Source organism: Diceros bicornis, chromosome 12, assembly GCF_020826845.1.
Source record: "Diceros bicornis minor isolate mBicDic1 chromosome 12, mDicBic1.mat.cur, whole genome shotgun sequence".
NCBI lineage: Eukaryota > Metazoa > Chordata > Mammalia > Perissodactyla > Rhinocerotidae > Diceros > Diceros bicornis.
In genome coordinates this window covers 6345454-6368971 of record NC_080751.1, presented here as the reverse complement: position 1 = coordinate 6368971, position 23518 = coordinate 6345454, and positions in this window count along the sequence as shown.

The following is a 23518-nucleotide window of genomic DNA, read 5'->3' as shown; positions in this document are numbered from 1 at the left end:
TCTTAGTAATGGCTTACAAGCAACTAGATTAGTATATTTAATACATATTTCTGATTAATATATACATTAATTTAGAAAAAATGGTAGAATTTCATTGTATACGTTTTTTAGTTTCTGGAAAGCAGGAAAGTGAGAAAAATTAGCTAAAATTAATTTTCTGTCTTGTTTAAAAAACTATATTTTATTCAACCATATATATTTTGTTAAATTTTTCTTTAGTTTACTTAAGAATAGGAGTAATTAGATGATTTGATATGATAGAATCAGAAATGTATTTTAGCAAAGGATATCAAGAAAATGATACTTACTATATACTCTATTACCAACAAAGACACTGTTTTAGGTATTTTTCTACTTTTTGGTTAATCCATATACCACTGAGTTGTACATTTTCTTTGAGGAACAATTTTTCTGAACAGTGCTATCCAATGTTAAATTCTATTTTATATATATCGACCCCTCCCTATGTAACTGGTGAAGCCACCTACTGGTTAATATTTATTTTATATCAAGGACAAATCAATTGAATGATGTCCTGATACAGAAAAATAATAATTAATTATACACAGTGAAATCATCATAGGGCAGTGATGAGGGGGTGGAGAGATTGCAACTGAAACAGCTAATTTCTGGTTGACTCTGTACTTCCGTTGTGAATCGGCTAAGGTGTTCTGATGATCAGTCACTAATGTACCTCGGCTGATGGAACACATGTTCCCTGGATCATTGCCACCTGCTGTGCCTGGGGAAAGAGACCTTTAGGGTCTCATGTGTGTAGTTAAATCACTTCCATCCAGAACACATTTGCTATAACATTGTCACTCAGCCCCTTCCACCTACTAGGAGCTGGAGAATATTTTGTGAGCAGCACAAATGAGCACTCCACCATTTGGGGTACATTCATAGGTACTGGCAACCCAAAATAAAAAGGTTAAAACAGTGTGAACAAATTGGTTAAGAGATAATTTTCCTAGAAACTTATGTGAGTGTTTTCCTATTAAATATGAATTTTTAATATTTAATATTTTGCACATTATATCGTAATATTGTAGCTTAATAGTTTCCTCACAGCACTGTTAAGAGAAATTATGTTGTCCTACTCTGACTTGAAGGACCATAAAGTGCAAAAAAATAAAGAATAATCAAATGCATTAGCACTCTTAGACTCAGGCAAGAGGGCCCTCCGTATTTTATTTAGAAGGATCTGTATATCACAAACAAACAAAGAAATCAACTTGTTAAAAAACGCATGGTGTCTATGCCTTGGGATCTGGCACTCAGTGCTAGTAGGGTGTGATCTGTGTCCTTCAACATTCGCTGTCCTGAGCAGCACTGTCAGGCCCCAGAAGAAAGCTTCTCCACTCGTGCTCTATGTCCTCTGGCAACTGTGGCCTGGTGGCAGCAGGGCTGTGAATTGTGCCAATATGTCTGAGGTGACACCGCTTCCAACCACAAGGAAGATTTATTTGAGTGGTGGAAGTTCTGTGGAAAAAGAAAAGACAAAATAGCTTTTCTTTATGTTCTAATTTGTGATCACAGAGGTACTCAAAATTTAGTTCAGTATTTACAACAGTTGTAGGTATAGTATGAGGAACATTCTGTAGTATTAAACAATTCAGATCAATCTTAAATTTGTCCATATGCATGTGTAGGCATAACGTGTGGAGCCTGATACCCTTTCTTCCTATTATTGTATAGAGCTATATGTTGCTTTAAAGGTAGTGAAAATTGTGATACAAGTGATAGTTATTTGTATGATGAACTTAAATTGTTTGTAGTATTTCCTGACCCTTTTTCAATGTTTGAAGAGAATATGTAAAATACATTGTTTATTTTCACATTTAAATATTATTTCCCTCAGAGAGTAAAGTTTATCCAAATAATTCAGAAAAGTCATCTGATTTGCCATATTTGCAATAAAACACAAGTTATGTAAAATATTGACTCTAAAAATAAAATTTGTAATTTTGACAAAATGAATGTAAGAAAAATAATTTATATGGAATAAGCATATACTAATTTCTGATATATATATGTGAATTTATTTACTCACTTGTCCACACATTACCAGTGTTCTGGAAAAGGGCACATATATATGCTCAAAAATACTTAAATCCATTGCCTTTGAGACTTTGCTCATTTTAGTCACAAAACTAAAACTTTACACATATTTTTCAATTGTGTCAGTGTGAAAATAAATATATATTTTTTTTGCTGAGGAAGATTCCCACTGAGCTCACATCCATTGCCAATCTTCCTCTTTTTTGCTTGAGGAAGATTATCCCTGAGCTAACATCTGTGCCAGTCTTCCTCTATTTTGTACGTGGGATGCCGCCACAGCATGGCTGATGAGTGGTATAGGTCTGTGCCTGGGATCCGAACCCGCAAACCCGGGCTGCTGAAGTGGAGCATGCTGAACTTAACCCCTACACGGTGAAGCTGGCCCCAGTGTGAAAATACTTTATATAGTAAAAGCTGGAATGATATGATAAATACACAGCCTATCAAGTAGAAATAATGTATGTACAGTGCAGTTTCACCTACCAGAATCGGGAAGACGGCGAGCACACTAGAAGGCTGAGAGGTGGTGGTGGTGGGGGTGGTGTGTTAGGCTGAGTCACCGGAGGTTTCGGGGTGGGAGGTACAGGAGACTGGTGTGTAGGAGATAGAGGAAGAGGGGCATCTATTAACATCTCATCATCATCTGAGTCCATCAGGGCAGGCAGGTCACTGACGTCTACACCTTCTAATTCTGCCTTCCTCAATGTATGAAGGTCAAAGTTTGTCCTCTGATGTGGCTGATCTGGAAGGCTGAAATATGACAGTATGCTTGACGACTTAGTCTTTATAATCACTCGCTGCAGAACAAACGCTGAAGGCTATTTTCACTTTTCCTCTGTTTTCGTAAAAGCAAAAATCCTCTTCAGATTTCTTTCTGTTAGCGACAACAGGTGCTGATGTAGGTCTTTCGTAAAAGCGAGGTGGTGTAAAGCGAACTGTCTGATAGCTGGAGAAACCTGTATTTCCCATGTAGATCTCTGGGTTATGTCTTTTCATGCTGTTTATCTTTATCCCCACTTCCTAAAATGTGTTCCCCTTGTCTCCTCTTTCACTTAGTAGATTTATGTCAATTTTTAAAATAAGTTTTTTATATCATGACGATGGAGTTTCAGGAGGGATCAGGGGTTAATGCATCATTCAACCCACCATCTTTCCCAGAGCTCCAGGTCTGTCTGGTCCTTACTCAAAAATTGCTTACAAATATTGAGGTGGAAATTAATGAGAAAGTTGTGATAAAATACACAAATTAACAAAATTGCATTACCCCTGAAATTAACTTTCTGTTTTTATAACAGTATAGACACTGTGTATATTTTGATTGCATACCCAATGATGGTAAGGTATAAGCTTAAAGTACATATAAAGGAAGCGTAAAGTTTCCTGACTTTTGATAGATTTCAACATTCTCAGTCAACATTCCTAAAACACTTAACCTCTGTGATGATTTTAAAACATGTCCAAAAATTTTTTCATACTCCTCCTGTCAAGAGATGGGGCTAAATTGCTCTTCTCTTGGGTGTGGGCTGAGCTCAGGGACTTGTTACTAATGAAAATAATGAGAGAGAAATGACTGTGTGTGTGTGTCCTTTAGCTTCTCTTTTCAGCCGGCTAAAGAGCACTGTGATTCAGCTCTCAAGATTTTACTTCATTATCCATCATACTTGCCTCCTGCAGTATTTTGGTATGTCTAAGGGAAATGAGGCGGAAATGAAGATCATAAACGAACAAATAAAATAAACTCTATTATCTGTTTCCTCTACTTCGTTTCCCCTTATCCTGTCCAAAATACTCTAGATTTCTTTTTTTATAATTTTATCTTGTGTTCTCTACCATTGTATTATAGTAACCGCATTGATAGTGTCCTCTGGCCTGGCATTTGACATGTAAATGGGAAAATAGAGAATTCATATAATTTTTCTCTCCCAAGAAAGTCTTGTGGGAACTAAAACCAACATATTTTCTTGTGTCTGAGTTAAAGGATTCTGGGACTAGGCATTCTTTCCTGTTCCTATATTAAACAATACTGAGGATAAGAAAAAATAAGACAGATGCTTGCTACAGTTAAATAAGTTCAGTACTGGCTTCTGAAAGATAAGACTACAAAGTGTCTAAATAACTGACATGTCAAGATGAACTGCTTGATCATCCAGTTAGCTTCGAGACAACAGCCTCCCTGGGCTCACAATCCAAAATTATTATTTTTCAAACTCTGCCCAATCCCAACTTAAACCCTAATAATATCCTCGCCTGGATTTCTCCTTCTGGGAAGGATACTGCTAATTCTTTCCTAAAGGTTTATTCTCCCTTATTGTAGTAAACTAAAGGCTTAGTTTAGCTTGGTCAGTAGATTTCCTGCTTGTCTTTTGAGGATCAACACTTGCTGTCAAGATTATTATCCTTTCAGGAATAGGAATTAAAAACAAAATAGTATAGTTTGACATCCAAAGCTAAATGATGATTCAATTCTAGCTTCTATCTGTCCTTCCAATGAAAGTATATATCCTATATTTTTAATAAGTTAGGAAACATGAGGGGGGCAAGAAAGGGTTTTACAGGCAATAAAAATACAACTGAAAATAATCTAAAAAATTATTACATTGGAATCAGCTTAGTTTATCCCTAAATCAAATGATTTAGGTTTCTAAAGGGTTCAGGCATTTTATTTTCCTATTAAATACCTTAAACAAATGTATGTAGTGAGTAACACTGGAAACAACAGTAATAAGTAACCAGCCCTTTTTACATGAAGTGGGCATTCTTTAGGTCTTTTTCGTTTATATTTCAGTGCAAAGTAACTTCAGATTCTTTACTGAGAGCATATTCTGACAATTCTGGTAGTGCTAAGTAGAATAGGGGTATGACTGCCTAAGGATGGCAATGAGTCATGTGAATAACACAAAAAGAGGAAGTTACTTAAAAGCAAACTGTGTGTAGATTACTATTCAATTTTTGTCTACTTACTCAGGATTACTCCCAATTTGTTTTTCATTAATTATAAAAGATTCCATTTCTGTGCTCTCACCTGCTTCTAGAGCTAAATGTTTGGTCATATTTGAATAGTTCTTGGGTCACTCAGTTATCATTTCCACACATGTGGGGGAACTTAGCATCAGAGAATCTACTCTCACAGTTAAATGAGATTTCAAAGGCCCGCTGGTCAATTTATGCAAAGTTGGATTCTCCCTTATTTTAGTTTTTATTCTTTATCCTATTTATTTTGTTTGAAGGTCAAGATTAATAGTTCATCCTCATAAAAATATCTCAAACATTTTAAAACAGCCATCATGCTTTATCCTTCTATCCTTAGTTCTGTCTACCATTCCTTAAAAGAAAATATTTAGTTCTGGCCATTTTTACTTTGTTTTACCTTCTACTAATTATGACAAGCATCACATACTTCAGGCTAAGATTTTTTTTAACTTTTATTTTGAAATAATTATAGAGTAACAAAAGTTGAAAAGGAAATACAGAGAAGTCCCAACTACCTTTTACCCAGTTTTCCCCAATGTTTACTTCTTACATATTATAGTACAATATGAAAACCAGGAGAGTACGTTAATGCAACATGTGTGTGTGAAGTTCTACATCATCTTATCGCCGTGTGTGGATTTACATAAGCTCCACCACAACCAAGATACAGAGCTATGTCATTACCACAAAGATCTCCCTCATGCTATTTCTTTCCAGTCACAGCCACCCACTCCCCACCGCCATCCCTGATCCCTGACAAACACTATCTGTGCTCCATATGTATAGTTTTGTCACTTATATAATGTTATATAAGTGGAATCAGACAATGTGTGAGCTTTTGAGATTGGATTCCTATACTCAGCATAATGCCCTTGAGGTCCATCCAAGTGGTTGTGTTCAGCAACAATTTGTTGTATTTTATTGCTGAGAATGTGACCCAGTTTTTTTAACCATTAATCTATTCAGAGAAATTTTGACTGTTGTCAGTTTTTGGCTATTATGAATACAGCTGCTATGGACATTCATGTACATTGTTTTGTGTGGACATAATTTTTCGTTTCCCTGGATAAATGACCAGGTTTGCAACTGTTGGGACATATGGTAACTATACATTTAGTTTTTTAAAAGTTTTGACAATTTACCATAGTGATTCTACCATTTGACACTTCTGTCAGCAATAGATCCAATTTCTCTGCATCCTTGCTGGCATTTGGTGTTGTCACTGTTTTTATTGTAGCTGTTTTAGTATGTGTGTAGTGATGTCTCATCATGGTCTTAATTTGCATTTCCCTAATGGCAGGTGATGTTGAACATCTTTTTGTGAGTCATGTACTCATTCCTACTCAATCCATATGTTGAATCTATTTTTACATTTTCAGTGTTCTATATCATACCTATATTGTTTCTGTGTTTGCTGGGTTGTGTGTCAAACAAATTTTCATCAGTTGTTCTCCTAGCACACCACTAAGACAATTTCAGTATTCCACTCATTTAATTCCCTCTGACAATACATTACAATATAGCTCATTTCTGCTTGTGTAAAAGACATGTCCTTTTTCTGATAATTTACTAAAGAATGTGATAGCCATGAATAAATATATATCAAAATTATAGCGATCAGATAATTAACCCAGCCCTGCAATTAATCCAGTCTTTTAAAAGCTTATCCAAGCCAGAAGACACAAAGAAGATTTATTAAGGAAACTGGAATTACACAGTCTGCAAGACAGAGACAATTCAGGTTAAAATCTTTAGCAAAACAATTGACTGTGAATTTCACACAGATATCATGGCTACGTCTCTGATGCCAGTTCACTATTTCTAGCTTCCAAGGAAGTGGCAACATCAAATTTTCAGTCTTACAAGATGCAAAATACTTTCCATTTGCCATCATATTTTGAAAAAAATCCATATAATTATATATTTATCTAGAAACACATATTTCTATTTAAACGACTGGCAATCAACTCAAATATCAAAGTAGTCTAAAGTCTGATAAGACAGAAAATTTGTGATTCAGTTCTCTGTCCTTACTGTAATTTATGTACCACAAGCTACCTTATAAACTCTTGACCCTCTTTGAAATACAGCTTGGACATTTAAGTCAAAATTTAATGTTGATTAGAATCCAAAGCTTCACAGATAACATTTCCAAGAATAACCCCTATCATGTGTGACTCCTGAGTTTGTTTCCATTTTAATAGCAGTGCAATGTTCTTCACTCAATAGCAGTGCAATTCTAACATATTGTGTAGTTTAATAGTCAATTAGAATTTGAATTTTAAAACATAATACCACTTACATTAGCACCCAGAAAAAAAGTAATACTTAGGTACCAATCTAACAAAATATGTACTAGATCTATATGAGGAAAAATATAAAACTCTGATGAAAGAAAGCCAAGAATAAATGAATAAATGGAGAGAGATTCTATGTTCGTGTATAGAATGACTCAATATTGTCAAGATGTCAGTTTTTCCTGACTAGACTTATAGATTCAAGAAAATTCAAATCAAAATCCCAGCAAGTTATTTTGTGGATATTGGCAAACTGATTTTAAAGTTTATATGAGAGGCAAAAGATCTGGAATAGCCAACACAATATTGAAAGAGAAGAACAAAATTGGAGGACTGATGCTACCCAACTTCAAGATCTACTCTAATGCTACAGTAATCAAGACAGTGTGGTATTGGCAAAAGAATAGACAAATCAATGTAACAGAATAAAGAGCCCAGAAGTAGACCACACAAATAGAGTCAACTGATCTTTGCAAAGGAGCAAAGGCAATATATGGAGAAAAAATAGTCTTTTCAACAAATGGTGCTGGAACACTAGACATCTATATCCCCCAAAAAACAGAGAACAAAAATATAAAAATGAATCTAGACACAGATTTTATACTCTTCACAAAAATTAACTCAAAGTGGATCATAGACCTAACTGAAAAATGCAAACCATAAAAGTCCTGGGAGGGGCTGGCCTGGTGGCGTAGAGGTTAAGTTCGCTCGCTTCACATCCACGGCCTGGAGTTCTGATCCCTGGAGATGGACTGACACACCACTTGTCAAGCCATGCTGTGGCAGCGTCCCATATAAAGTAGAGGAAGATGGGCATGGATGTTAGCCCAGGGCCAGTCTTCCTCAGCAAAAAGAGGAGGATTAGCAATGGATGTTAGCTCAGGACTAATCTTCCTCACACGCACACACATACACAAACTCCTGGGAGAAAACGTAGGAGAAAACCTAGATGCCCTTGGGATTGCTGATGACTTTTTAGGTAAAGCACCAAAGATATGACCCATGAAAGAAATAATTGATAAGTTAGATTTCATTAAAATTAAAAATGACTACTTTGGGGCCGGCCCAGTAGTGCAAGCGGTTGGGTGCGCACACTCTGCTGCTGGCGGCCCTGGGTTCGCTGGTTTGGATCCCAGGCATGCACCGATGCACTGCTTGTCAAACCATGCTGTGGCGGTGTCCCATATAGGGTAGAGGAAGATGGGCATGGATGTTGGCTCAGGGCCAGTCTTCCTCAGAAAAGAGAGGAGGATTGGCATCAGCTGCTAGCTCAGAGCTGATCTTCCTCACAAAAAAAAAAAATGGCTACTTTGTAAAAGACACTGTCAAGAGAATGAGAAGTCACAGACTAAGATAAAATAGTGGTAAAAGACATATCTGATAAAGGATTGTTATCCAAAATATACAAATATCTCCTAAAACTCAAGAATAAGAATACAAACAACCTGATTAAAACAGAAAACCCAATTAAAAATGGACAAAAGATTTGACCAGACACTTTGCCAGAAAAGATATACAGATAGCAAAGAAGCATATGAAAAGATGTTCCACATCATATGTCTTTAGGGAATTGCAAATCAAAACAACAATGAGGTACTACTACATACCTATTAGAATGGCCAAAATCCAAAACACTGACAACTCCAAATACCAAATACCAACATGGAGCAACAGGAACTCTCATTTATTGTTGATGGAAATGCAAAATGGTATAGCCACTTAGGAAGTGTGTTTGGTGATTTCTTACAAAACTAAACATATTCTTACTGTATGATCTAGTAATAGTGATCCATGGTATTAACTCAAAGGATTTGAAAAATTATGTCCACAGAAATAACTGCACATGCATATTTATAACAGCTTTATTTATACTTGCCAAAACTTGGAAGCAACCAAAATCCCCTTCAGTAGTAGGTGAATGGATAGATAAACTGTGGTATGTCCAGACAGTGGAATGTTATTCAACGGCAAAAAGATTTGAGATATCAAGCTATTAAGACATGAAGGAGCCTTAAATGTATATTACTAAGTGAAAAAAGCCAAAAACCAATCTGAAAGGACCATATATTGTATGATTCCAACTGTATGACATCCTGGATAAGGCAAAAAGTATGCGACAGTAAAAAGATCAGTGGTTGGCAGAGATTAAGGGTAAGAAGAAAAATATTTGGAGCACAGAGGATTATTAGGGCGGTGAAACTATTCCATATAAAACTATAATGGTGGATACATTTGTCAATACCCATAGAATGTAGAAGACCAAGAGTAAACCCTAATGTAAACCATGGGCTTTGTGTGATCATGACGTGTGAATGTGGGTTCATTCACTGTAAATGTATGTATCATGCCAAAAGATATTTACCCAGTTCCTGGCTGTGGCCTGATGCAGAGTCACTATGCTGGTTCTTGTGCTTCCCCTTCTAACCCTTACTATCTCAGATACGTGCGATCCCCCATCTTTGCTGAGTCTCCTCCAGTGAACAGCTACGATAACCTCTTCTGTGATAACTTTTCAATTCAGAATAGTAAATGATACTGTTCTCCTTACATGTTGTGTATTGCTATCTATACTTCAGGAAGGGTTGAGGGTGGAGAGAACATCTGTTGTCATTCCACAGTTTCATTTCGAGAAGTTTGGCTCTAATTCCTTCAAGTCCAACTATATTGTTTCATTCATTTACTTATTTTTTAAAGCATAGTTATTTTTATTGGAAATCACTATTTTACACCTATAATTCTTTTTCATCTTTTTAAATTATTTTTACATACATTAAAATACACTCTTTTTGATGTACAAATCTATGAGTTTTGGAAAATGTGTAGAGTTGTGTGACCACCACAACAATCAAAATTCGGAGCAGTCCCATCACCTCCAAAAATTTCCATCATGATATCCTCTTGTAATCATATTCTCCCCACAAGTGAAATTTCTGAGGAACACTGATATCTTCTCCATTCCCGTAGCTTTTCTTTTAAATGAAATTCTACAATACGTAGCTTTCTGAGTCTGGCTTCTTTTGCTTACATCAATGCATTTGGGATCCTTCCATGTTGTTGCTTGTATCAATCTTTGTTCTTCTTATTGCTGAGTAGTATTTTAGTGTACAGATGTGCCATAGTTTACTTGTCCACTCTATACTGGAGGGACATTTTTGTTGTTTCCTTTGTTATGTTTATAAATTAGGCTTCTATGAGCATTTGTGTATAGGTTTTTGTGTTAACCTAAAATTCCACTTCATTTTGTAAATACCTATGACTGTTCATATGGTAAATGTATTCAAATTTCCAAACTCTCCCAGTGACTATACCATTTTGCATTCCCACTGCAAAGCAGTGTCAAGTTTTTCACTTTGTGAATTCTAATAGGTATGTATATATATATATGTCACTATTTGCATATTCTTAAAAATTAGTGCTGATTTGTCATCCATATATCTTTTTGGTTGAAGTGTCTGTTCAAGTCTTTTTTCCCAATATTTAAATTGAGTGGTTTATTTTCTTAAACTTCATTTTTAAGATTTTTAAAATATATTTTAGACACATTGTTTATTGGGTGTGTCAACTGCAAAAATGTTCCCTCAGTTTGTTACTTTTAATCCTTTAAATAGTGTTTTTTTACCAAGCAATAGTATTTAATTTTGATGAAGTCCGATGTATCAATTTTCTGTTACATTTCATACCTTTATTGTCGTATCAAAGAACACTCAGTCTAACTGAAGGTCACAAAGATTTTTGCTGTTTTCTTTTAAAAAATGAATGGCTTTCCTTTTTAAATTTAGTATTTCAAATAATTTAAATATTTAAAATGAATTTAAATTTGTGGTCCATTTTTAATTATTTTTTGTAACAAGTAGGGGTTGAGGTGATTTTTTTTTTTTTAGTTTTGTATATGGGCAACCAAGGTTCTAGGATCACTTATTGAAAAGTTTATTATTTCTCCATTTAATTGCTTTTGTAAAATTGCCCCCAAAAATCTATTAACCATATTTCTATGGGTCTCTTTCTGAGCTACCTATTTTGTAGCATTGATCAATATGTCTGTCTTTTCACCAGTGCTATTCTGTCTTGACTACTTTGTATTAAATATTAAAATCTAGTAATGTTAGTGCTTTAGAATTGTTCCTCTTCTAAATTGTTTTGCTAATTTACGTCCTTTTGCCTTTGCTTATAAATGTTAGAATCAGCTTGTCAAGAACTACACAAAATCCTGTTGGGATTTTGTTTGGGATAACATTGAATCTATAGATTATTTTGAGGGAAAATTGACATCTTAAGAATATCAAGTCTTGAGCCAGCTCTGATGGCCTAGTGGTTAGAGTTTGGCACGCTCTGCTTTGGTGGCCCAGGTTCGGTTCCCAGGCGCAGAACCACACCACTCGTCTGTCAATAGCCATGCTGTGGCAGCGACTTACATAGAAGAACTAGAAGGACCTACAACTAGAATATACAACTATGTACTGGGGCTTTGGGGAGAAAAAAAAAAGGGGAAGATTGGCAACAAATATTAGTTCAGGGTGAATCTTTCCCAGCAAAAAAAAAAAAAAAAGAATATCAAGTCTTCTAATCCATGAGTATGGTATATCTCTTCATTCACAGTCATGTGCCCCATAACAATGTTTCAGTCAGTGGTGGACCACATATATGACAGTGGTCCCATAAGATTAGTACCATGTAGCCTAGGTGTATAGTAGGCTATCCCATCTAGGTTTGTGTAAGTACACTCAGTGATGTTCTCACAATGACAAAATTGCCTAACACATTTCTTAGAACATATCCTCATCATTAAGTGACATACGATTGTATTTAGGTCGTCTTTGATCATTTTCAGTGTCCATCATACAGCTTCTATACATATCTTGTTAGATGTATATCTACATATATCTTTTATTTGTGATTGCTATTTAAATCATATTTTAAATAAAAACTTTGATTTCCAATTACAATTTGCTAGCATATGGATATACGGTTAAATATTTTTTTGTTGACCTAGATCCTCTGACCTTGCTAAATGTATTAGTTCTGCAAGCATCTGGTAGAATCTATCAGATTTTTCATCGAGTCTATCATGTCGTATATGAATAAAGATAGTTTTATTTCTTCCTTTACAATTTGTATGCCTTTTCTTTCCCTGCATTATTTTACATGCTAGTAATTCCTGCACGGTGTTGCGTAAGAGTTGTGAGAGCATATACCCATGCTTTTCTCCCGATCTTAAGGGAAAAACATTCAGTCTTTTATTATTAAGAAGGAGGCAAGTTGTAGGATTTTTGTGGATGACCTTTTTCAGATTAGGGAATTTCCATTTTACTGCTAGTTTGCTAAGAGTTTTAACCATAAGTGGATGCTGAATTTGGTCAGAGATTTTTCTGCATCTATTAAGATGATCGTGTAGGTTTATCTTCTTTAGCCTGTTAATGCCATGAGTTAACTGACTGATTTTTCAATGATAATGCAGCCTTGCATTCCTGGGATAAACCCCGCTTGGTGATGATGTATGTTTATTTTTACATATTGCTTGATTTTATTTGTTAATATTTTGTTGAGGATTTTTGTATATGTTCATGAGGGGTATTGTTCTGTAATTTTGTTTTTTTGGCAGTGTCTTGGGTTGATTTTGAATGATAATTCTGTTCTTGTAAAATCATTGGGAATTGTGATGTCCTCTTCATTTTTACGTAAAAGATTGTAGTTAATGGGCACTATTTTGCTTTAAATATTAGGTAGAATTTGCCAGTGAAATCGTCTGGGTTTGGAGTTTTCTTCACTGGATGGTTCTGTCTATGAATTTCTATTATGAATTTCTTTAGGAGAAATAGGACTATATGGGTTACATAGTTCTTCATTTAAGTTAGCATGTGTCATTTTAGGAATTGGTTCATTTCATATGTCATTGAATTTATGAGTATAGAATTAGTCATAATATTTCTTTAATATTAGTTTAATGTGTATAGAATCTTCAGAGATGTCCTTTATTTTATTCTGGGAATTGGTAATTTTTACATTTTCTGTTATTATTATTATTGAATTGTCATTCCAAAGTTTTGTCAATTTTATTAATCTTTTCAATCAATTTTTGATTTGATTTTTCTCTATTCTTTATTGGTTTTTATTGAGTTCTATTTTAATCACTATTATTTTTTCCCTTCTGCTTGCTTTGGGTTTATTTTATTCATTTTTTTCTAGTTTCTTGCTTTTGAAGATTAGATTTTTTATTTGAGACCTTTCATATTTTAAAATATTACTATTTACTATTATAAAATTTATACCAATAGTTTTTAGGTACATGCCACAAATTTAATGTCTTGTACTTTACTTTTCATTCAATTGAAAATGTATCTTAATTTATATTTAGACTTCCTCTTTGACCAATAGGTTATTTGGAAAACTACTTTCTATGATACAAATAAAAACATCTCAGATTTTATTAGCGTGTGCATGGTATCTCCTTCCCTTCCTTTTGCTTTTAATCTCTCTGTATCATTTTAGTTAAAATGAGTTTCCTGTAAACTACATATAGTTTTGTCCTGCTTTTCTTTTTAATTTAGTCTTAAAATATCTTTTTGGGGCCAGCCCAGTGGTGTAGTGCTTAAGTTCACACTCTCCACTTCAGAGGCCCAGGGTTCACAGGCGTGGACCTACACGTTGCTCATCAAGCCATGCTGTGGCAGTGTCCCACATACAAAATAGAGGAAGATTGACACAGATGTTAGCTCAGCAACAGTCTTCCTTAAGCACAAAGAGGAAGATTGGCAACAGATGCTAGCTCAGGGCCAGTCTTCCTCAGCAAAAAAAAATATATACATATTTATATATATCTTTTTCAATTGGTGTGTTTAGAGAAATTACACTGAATGTAGTTATTAATATGATTGGATTTAAGTCTGCTATTTATTATTTTCCTCTTTGTTTCATTTGATTTTTGTTCCTTTGTTTTCAATTTCCTACTTTCATTTGGATCATTTGAGTATATTTTAGTATTCTATTTTAACTTATCAGATTTTTTTGCCACATCTCTTTATATTATCTCTTTAGTGGTTGTTCTAACTTTTCAAATTCTGTTTAAAATAAATATTTTGCCACTTCAAGTAAAATACTGAAGCCATACAATTATATACATTCCTTGACTCATCTCTTTAAATTTTTGTTGTCTTATGTATTACATCTACGTATATGACAAAACAATGTTTAAATGTTTGCATATATATTTTAAAAATAACTTTAGTGGAGAAAATTAGTCTCTTCCACTTAGCTAGAAATTTAGTTTCTACTTCTCTGCTGAGGACTTTTATTTTTCCTTTAAGAGCGTTTACTTTTATCCCATAGAGGGTGTTAATAGTAACTGTTTTAACGTCCTTGTCTGATAATTCCGACGTCTGTGTCATCTCTGGGTTGGCAACTATTAATGGTCTCTTCCCTTTTGAATTGGTCAGATTTCTTGGTTGTTGGTATGCCAAGTAATTTTGGATTGTATCCTGGATAGTTTGAATATTATGTTTTGAAACTTTTATTCTGTTAAAGTTCTCTGGAGAATGTTCATTTGGTTTTTGTTTGTTTATTGTAACAAGCAATCAATCTGGTAAACTTCAAGTAGTAAATTCTGTCTCATCTACTATTGATGATGGATTACAATGTCAGTTCAGTTTCCAAATCCTTTGCAGTGATTTTTGCATCTATACCTCCTATGTGCCATTTTTGTGTTCATTCTTGGACTTGGACAGTGGTTTATACTGTAATTCAATTATCAGAGCCTTTAGTAAGCTCTTTTGGGTATATAATGTTCATGTCAAGCTTAGAGGAATTGTGTTGTTTCACATACAGATTTAGGGGATTGATTTCTTCAGTGATTTCCTCTCTGTTTCCATGGTGCCTTTTCCTGATTCCTCTAGCTAGAGTGATGGGGTTCTTTCAGAGTTTTAGCCACATGCAGAACTGTATACTGGCTGGCTCACAGGCTAACACGGCTAGAGAGAAGAGAGAAAAAACATGCGGATTCTCACACTCTTCACATAACAGATGTATCTTTTTTTCTATTTACAGAAATAGGTTTTCTCTCAGAGTTTTAGGTGCTCTAAAACTGACACCACCATGACAACAGTGTTTTTGCGTTTTGTGCAACTAGGGCAGAAACATGAGAAAAAAATAGAAAACTAAAAACAAAAATATGATGACTTTCTCCATACTCTTAGGCTCACAGATGTTCCTTTCTCAGTCCTCTGCCCAGAAAAATAGTCTATTCTTGGAGATTTTAATGCCCATGTTTGCTACATAATTCCCTGATTCTACCCACCCATGAATCGAGAATCAAGGCTAGGGGAAAGTAAAAAGAAAAAAAAAATCAATGCATTGGTGACTTTTCAAGTTTTGACTTCTCTCACTCACAAATCACTTGTTACTATTTATTGTTCAGAGTCCTCTGGTGGTTTATTTTTGTAATCTGTCCACAGACTTTAATAGCAATCAGTCAGAAAGAAAACTTGAAGTGGAATTACTCCATCTTGACTGGTACTTGAATTCCCTTTAACTTTAATCTTTACCTATTTTCTCTATTCAAGGAAAATGATACTTTATATATATATATACACTTTACACTTTACATATATATATATATATTTAAAAAAGCACGAGAAAATAGCACATGTGCACACACACACATACACACATTTTATTCACTTCTGATCCAAAGGGTTGGTGTTAGTGATGGAAAAGTGCAGTACCACCTATGAGGGAAGCAAGGACTTTATATTATTGGATAATGCTATTTCATTTCAAAGCATTTTATGTTTCATATATAATTTAATACTTGAATTCTTGAATCGAAGTTTCAAGAATCTTGACCATCAAAATGAGTAAAGGAATAACATATATTAAAGTTAAAGTGAGCTATGTTGGTAGAAATATAATGGGGAGAGGATTTTGCAATTATTCTGCCTTCCTCTACTTACTTTTGTTCACGTTACTGGTGTTCTCAGAGATTCATATTTCTTTTAGTTTGTTTTTCCTTTTAGCTTGGCTTATTATAGCATCATTTAATAATAGAACATAGATGGAGATGTATATCTATATTTTCTCCTATTTTTCTCTGACAGATGTATATTATATCTCCAATGTTTTACCAATAGTACTTTATGTCAGCAAATAGTGGCACCAAATAGGACTTGAAAAATAAAATTATTTTCCCAATATGGATACATATTACTCTGGTGACTGGATTGGTAACTAAATGTATTTCTTACTTAGGAGGTATTTTATAATTTGACAAAATGGAATTCAGAAAAACATTTGTTGTTTGCTGGATCAGTAAGGGGCTGTCTATCCCACATTTGGTCGTCTCAACATCTTTTCTTCTCCTTAAGATTCTCAAGGGAAATCTAAGGGAACACATATTATTTGCCCCTAAATTAATATAAAACTCAGAAGGGTGAAGTTGCATTGCAAGGTAACTTCCTTTTGTATAGTCTAGGCATCTTTACCTGGCCACCTTCCCCGTGAGACTAACCCCAAATCTCATATTTTACCAATATACGTGTGGCAATAGCCAAGCCAAAGAACCCCTATAACTAGTGAACTGAATAATGTGCGAGAAGTAGTTTAAAATTTTAATACCTACTTTGACTCACTGAGCAGTTGAGAGAAGAGTATGGAAAATGGGACTATGCCCAAATGTACCTTGCTTTGTGCAGCACTAAGCATTTTGTCTACCATAGTCGATTGTTTTGTACAGTGTCCTTGTATTTGACCAGTCCAGATTAATCCACCACCTTGACTGAAGTGGGATGGAAGTGGGGTATGGAGAAAGGGTTTTATTTCTCAGCCAGGGAAACACATACACACACACACACACACACGTACACACATACTTACTGCAGGGGAGAAACACAACTACAACAAGAAAGTGTAGGGACAGGAATGTCCAATTATGAAGCAAGTTAAAATATGATGAAATTTTGAGTAAATCATGAAGTATGAAAATAGAGTATGTATTAGACCTTGATGCTTGGACATTTTCCTTTAGAAGGTACCAGTTTAATAATCCAGGATTGTTTATCTTCTCTACAGAACCAATTGCACCAATTATTTTAAGAATGACTAAAATTTTTTTAGTTATATATTGCTAAAGATATTTGTAAATATTTTACATATTTAAAATAACATGGAAAGCAAAATAATTGCTAAAAATAAACCATAAATGTGCTAATATTTAGGTAAATTTCTCATTTTACATCTAAAAAAGAATGTATATCAATTTTAAGTTGATAGATCAAGAAATAGGTATATAACTGTAATACTTGGTATTATATGAATAACTACAAATAGAAAAAAATGGAAGTATATTTTCCTCTCTTCACTACCCTCAGGTAGTGTGACTAAAGTTTGAAGAAAGGAAAAAGTATTATTTTACTTCATATTATTTTGTATTTATTTAAAATGTCTTGCCATGTTCATGTATTCCTTTTCTTATAATGAACAAAATAAATATATACATATATCTCCAAATAGAAAGGGATAAAAAGCTGTGTAACAGAAAGATTAAAGTGTTTTCCTTTTTGCTGTTTTTCCTGGGTACTTATGAGAAGGCTTAGCAAAACATCTTGTAACAAAAAGCAGTCATTTTTTATCACAGTTTGAAAACTTAAATAAGCTACTTTTTAAAGTTTTATATAAGATTTTAGGGAAATGAGTTGTATGAGACTTGTGTGAGAAAATCTAAGTATGTGACCAGTTAAGATTCAGTAATTCATTTAACATTTATTAAACACCTATTAAAAGCCAATCATTATGCCAGCTAATAGAAACACAGTGATCTCTCAATGATATATAAAGTTGGGGCAATAAGATCAATAGAACATGTGTTTGTTTATTGTACATGTTTTTGAATAAATAACACAGTGCTATCTTTTACACACAGTGTGTGTTATAACGCTGTGTGTTATTTATGGCAAGCAATATGCCAACCTCTGTCTTTCTTTCTTCCATCAGCTGAAATTCCCCTCCTTCAAAATCAGGCACAGAAGACAGAAAATTTCCATGCATAAGGTCATTTGACTCATAGCTCATCTTGACTGAGACAATCATTATCTTATTTTTGATATAATGTTTTTGAAATACAAAAAGATTTCAATGTCATACATATTTGCTACTCCCCAATTTATATATGCTTGAGAAACTTGAAACACAAAATAATCCATATGTAGGAGATTTGGTTCTTAATTTACTAGATTAATTTTCTTCTTCAAATGTCTCTAAAATTAGAAAAGACACTGAATGTGATCCCCAAAAGCCTCATTTAAAAACAATTTGAATTGCTGTAATTATCATAAATTACTCTAATAAGGTAATTTTCTATCAGTTATGACACCATCACATTTGAGTTTATTGGGGCTTTCTAAATAAAACATAACCTTTCATTCTGAGATAATGCCATGTGCCTCTTCTGCATGTTGACTCAACTGGGTGTTAATTTATTATTCTAAACTGAATGAATAAAACACTTTGTAAATTTTTCCTAATGAAGTTTATAGTTAGCTATCAAAATAATCAGCATATTATTAAAAATATCCTAGGGAGCTGGCCCAGTGGCGTAGTGGTTAAGTTCGCACACTCTGCTTCGGTGGCCTAGGGTTCACGGGTTCGGATCCTGGGCGCAGACCTACACGCTGCTTATTGAGCCATGCTGTGGCAGGCATCCCACATATACAGTGCAGTACATCTACATATACAGTAGAGGAAAATGGGCACAGATGTTAGCCCAGGGCCAACCTTCCTCAGCAAAAAAAAGAGGGAGATTGGCAACACATGTTGGCTGAGGGCTAATCTTCCTCACCAAAAAAAAAAAAAAAGAAAGAAAACAAAACAAAACCCTATCACTACATTCTGAATAACCAGATGTTGTAGTTGTGTGATGGTTAGAACTTAGGGCACCTCTGAGTAGAGTCTATTGGTAAGTTAGTTAACTCAGATGGTTACTGAAGCAAATGTAAATTTAAATTTGTGAAGATCAGATAATTTTGCTCCATTTTGCAGGTTAACCACTGCATCCATCTTTAAAAGTATCTGCCACTGTTTTAAGCCCTACTGTGAGAGGTGTTGTAGATTTATCTTCATCTTTATTAAACTCAAACTCAAAAATGAAGACCCCCTAAGTAGAGGTCCATAATCTAATTCAAATGATCTCACGTAGAACAAAACACATTCTGAACATAAAAAATCACTTTCCCATGCTATACTGTAAATGGAAAATTAATTCCTTTCAGATGTTAGTAGGGGGCCAGGTAATTTTACTAGATTCAGAGATCTAATTATGTAACCAGATTCAGAGATGTCTCAGTTCCCACATGCATATCTTCCTCAAGCAATAGGCTCTTACGTATAAAACACTTCTAGAAACTTCACTTTTACCTCATTCATACTCCAGATTATGTGTTATCAATAAACATGAATTAAAGTCAATACTTGGCAAATGAAAATGAGACAGAACAAAATAAAGCCATGAGTGCCAGGTAGAAAATGTGAGCTGATATTGGAACAACAAGATCAAAGCAAGACAAAGTATTGGCATTAGCTCGGAAAGATAATGTCAATTTATATTGGCAAATTTTTATAATGCAGTTCCCTATTTCCCTCATTAGCAAGAATGGCCTGTAGATTTTCTTATCACTGTCAATTGCACATTTCACATGAACCCGATCAGTATCAAATCCCATTTTACCTCCCTGCTGAATGACTTTGTGACTTATCATATTGTCTATCCACAGGTGCTCTTTACTAACGTGAGGTTTCCTGGAGTCATCTAAACCTTGAGTGGAAGAAATTAAGAATTAAATTTGGATACAGCAATAATGTAATCCTCTTTATACTCAAATATTTTAAGTTTGGATCTGAATGAGAACCCAAAAGAGCCCAGGTTCTCAAGCCAGTGCCTGAGTACTCATGAATGATTTGTCCTTACATGAAGATGATAGAAGTATTCCAGTATCATCTGAGAGCATCCAAAATGGCCCTGAATCCCAAAGCAATCATGAACATAATGCTTAAGGGTGTGGGATGATGATTTTTAACTGATTAAATTCAAATTCCAACTTAACCACTAAGTCCTTCTGCTACATAGGCTTCATGATAGTCTCTTGGAGCCTGTTTTCCATCTGTAAAATGACTATTTTAGTCATAATATAAATTTTGTATACAGTAAATGATAGAAAGTATGTGACATCACTGACTGTAAAAACAACCATACTAATATTATCACTAGTAGTAGTAGAACTATTAGTAATAAAAAAAATTCAAGATTTTTGCTCTGAAAGGAAGCAATTCAGGGATGAACTTTGCTTAATCTAGTATTGTCAGTTCAATGCCTCTTGCTCTAATTTAACCTGGGAGTTTGTGTTATTTTAATTACTTCTGCTCTTCCCATAGACAGCCTCCAAATACAGTTTAACCGTCTCTTCTTTGCCCAGTGGCTCCATCTTGACACTGATGCTTTTCTGTTCTAATTTTACTTCTGAGAGGTTTGCCTCTTCTCCAGGCAACTGATAGGATTATCCTAAATCCTGCATTTTGCTGAATTACTAAGTAATTCTCCTTGTCTCTCAATCTAAAAAGTGAAAAGTCATTTTTAGTATTTTCTTTGTTCTCATTCTCTGTATCCAGGCAGTCGACATCTTTCATTTCTAACTCAGTAAGTCCATTTCCTCTCTCTCTCTCCCCAGTGCCTGAGTTCCTTCTCATGTCACCCTGGATTAATGGATCACTTGTTTATATAGTGTTGTTATGACCACCCTCTCACCTCTCTACTTCATACTCCTCAATTCCAAAATTTCTTTTCTAAAATTCAAACTTAATTACATCCTTTGCTTGAAAAACTTTTCTTTCCTGAGTATGCATTTGCTTCAGAATATATTTTTAATTGCCTTTGGTTTTTCAGTTATTGTTATTATTGATGCAACTTCAATTCAAGCCCATTTAAACACACAAAACACTGACGGAAAGGCAAAAGAAAAAGTCCTCCTCACAATTTGCATCACTGATCAAACTCCCTAAGGTAATCACCTTTAAGAGTTTTCCATGGATCTCTCTAAAGATATTCTAATTCTAAACACACATACCACACACACACACACACACACACACACACACGCACATACACACTTGCATAGGTATGTATACATGTGTATGCACATGAGATTACAAAAAGGATTAGATTTTCAAGTCAAACTTGCTAGAATCAGAGATCTTATCCAGTATAAAGCTTTTTTTTCCTTCTCCCCAGAGCCCCAGTACATGGTTGTATATCCTAGTTGTAAGTCCTTCTGTTCTTCTATGTGAGCTGCCGCCATAGCACGGCAACTGACAGATGGGTGGTGTGGTTCTGTGACCGGGAAACGAACCCAGCCACTGAAGCAGTGATAGCACCAAACTTTAACCACTAGACCATCAGGGCAGGCTCAGTATCATAAAGCTTTTCAAATAATTTCAAGAATACTAGTAATCCTGAGACACAGGAGAAGCATGGAGAAGCTGGGACTGCCAAAGTTGCTCCAAGATTGGGTTTTTATACAATATTTTTTGCAGTCTGGCCCGGATATAATATATGTAGGCACAGCATCTACCCAAAAGGAAACTGTTTTAGTTATGAAGCATCATTTTGTGCTCTGACAGTCATATAACTTGTTACATTTTTTGATGATAATACACAATATATGCTGTTTTCCAATTTGCTTTTTTATTAAAATTACTACCTATAAGGTTTATTTATACCTATCTTATTATTTTAATGGCTTCCCAATATTCTTTTAAAATATACTCTAATTTATGCTTCTTTTCCTCTACAGATGGATACTTTAGTTATATTTTGATACTACAATGATACTTAAATTTGTAGGATTTTTTATGTATTTTTTCTATACAAATATATCTGAAGAAATATTCATAAGAGGGTTGTAGATGTTAATTTTTATAGGGAGAGTAAAATTCAAGTCCAAAACAGATATTTCAGATTAAACTCTCATTAATTGTGTGAGTACATATTTCAATTTAACAATTGACATCATTATCATTTATTTTTAATCTTTGTCAATTTTATGAGCAAAAAGTGTTATAATTTTTATGTGTTTCATTCATCTAACAACCATTTTTAGAGCACTTATAAGTCGCTAGGCACCATTTTTGTGGTTGTGGTGCAGTGGTAATCAAAATATTAAAGTCTTCATAAGCTTTAGGAAGGAGAAGGACGATAAACAAATACAATGAAATAGAATGGGAAATAGTGCTAAGTTCTGTATAAAAGCTCCTCCCCCCAAAAATAATAAAGCAGGTTAAATGGATAGGAGGTTGTGGCATGCTACTTTCAAATAGATTGAAGAGAAGCTCTCTGAGCAGGTTAAATTAAGCAAAAGCCTATAAAAGTTTGATTTTGAAATATATTTGAATGACCACTCAGAATTTGCATTTCTTTAATTATGTTTAAGATTTTGTACCTTTCAACATATTTATTTGTTTTTTATTTTCTGTCAAATGCTTGTTTATAGCATTGATTATTTTTCTGTTGAACTTTATATTTTTATAATAAATTTTAATAATTCTTCTTTTATCAGAAGTCAGGATGCCATTTTAAATAGTCTAAAAGGCATATTTTCAAATCCCAGGTTTTGTCTCGTCTCTGCCAAATTCTATCACACGTATTATACAAAAATTACATGGAACTTCTAACTCTGTACTTCTGTCATTTTTTTCTCCATATGGATTACACATATACATCCGTTAAGACATAGTCTATTTATCTCCTCAGCTGTGAAGCCATCCTTGACTTACCAAGAAAGATGGCTCCCTTCCCCTCTGATCTCCCAGCATCTTATCCTTATCTCTATTGTATTTATCACAACCTAGTGTAAGCCTGTGCTCATTTCTGACATAAACACTCAATTGTGACCTTTTATTCATGTGCTTCTGGAGATTTATCACAGTGTCTAACACCTAGTAGGCTTTCAATGAATGTGTTCTAAGAGACTAGATAAGTAACTGAATAAATGCAGCATTGATCTCTAGAAGACAGATAGACAATAGCTAAAATATTCATTTGTAAGTTGTAAATTCATCACTTTATGTCTTCCACATATAAAAAACACACTCTAATCAGATGTAGGGAGCCACTTTTAGTCTTCTTCAATTTGCACTGGCCTTTTGCGTACTAAATAAAA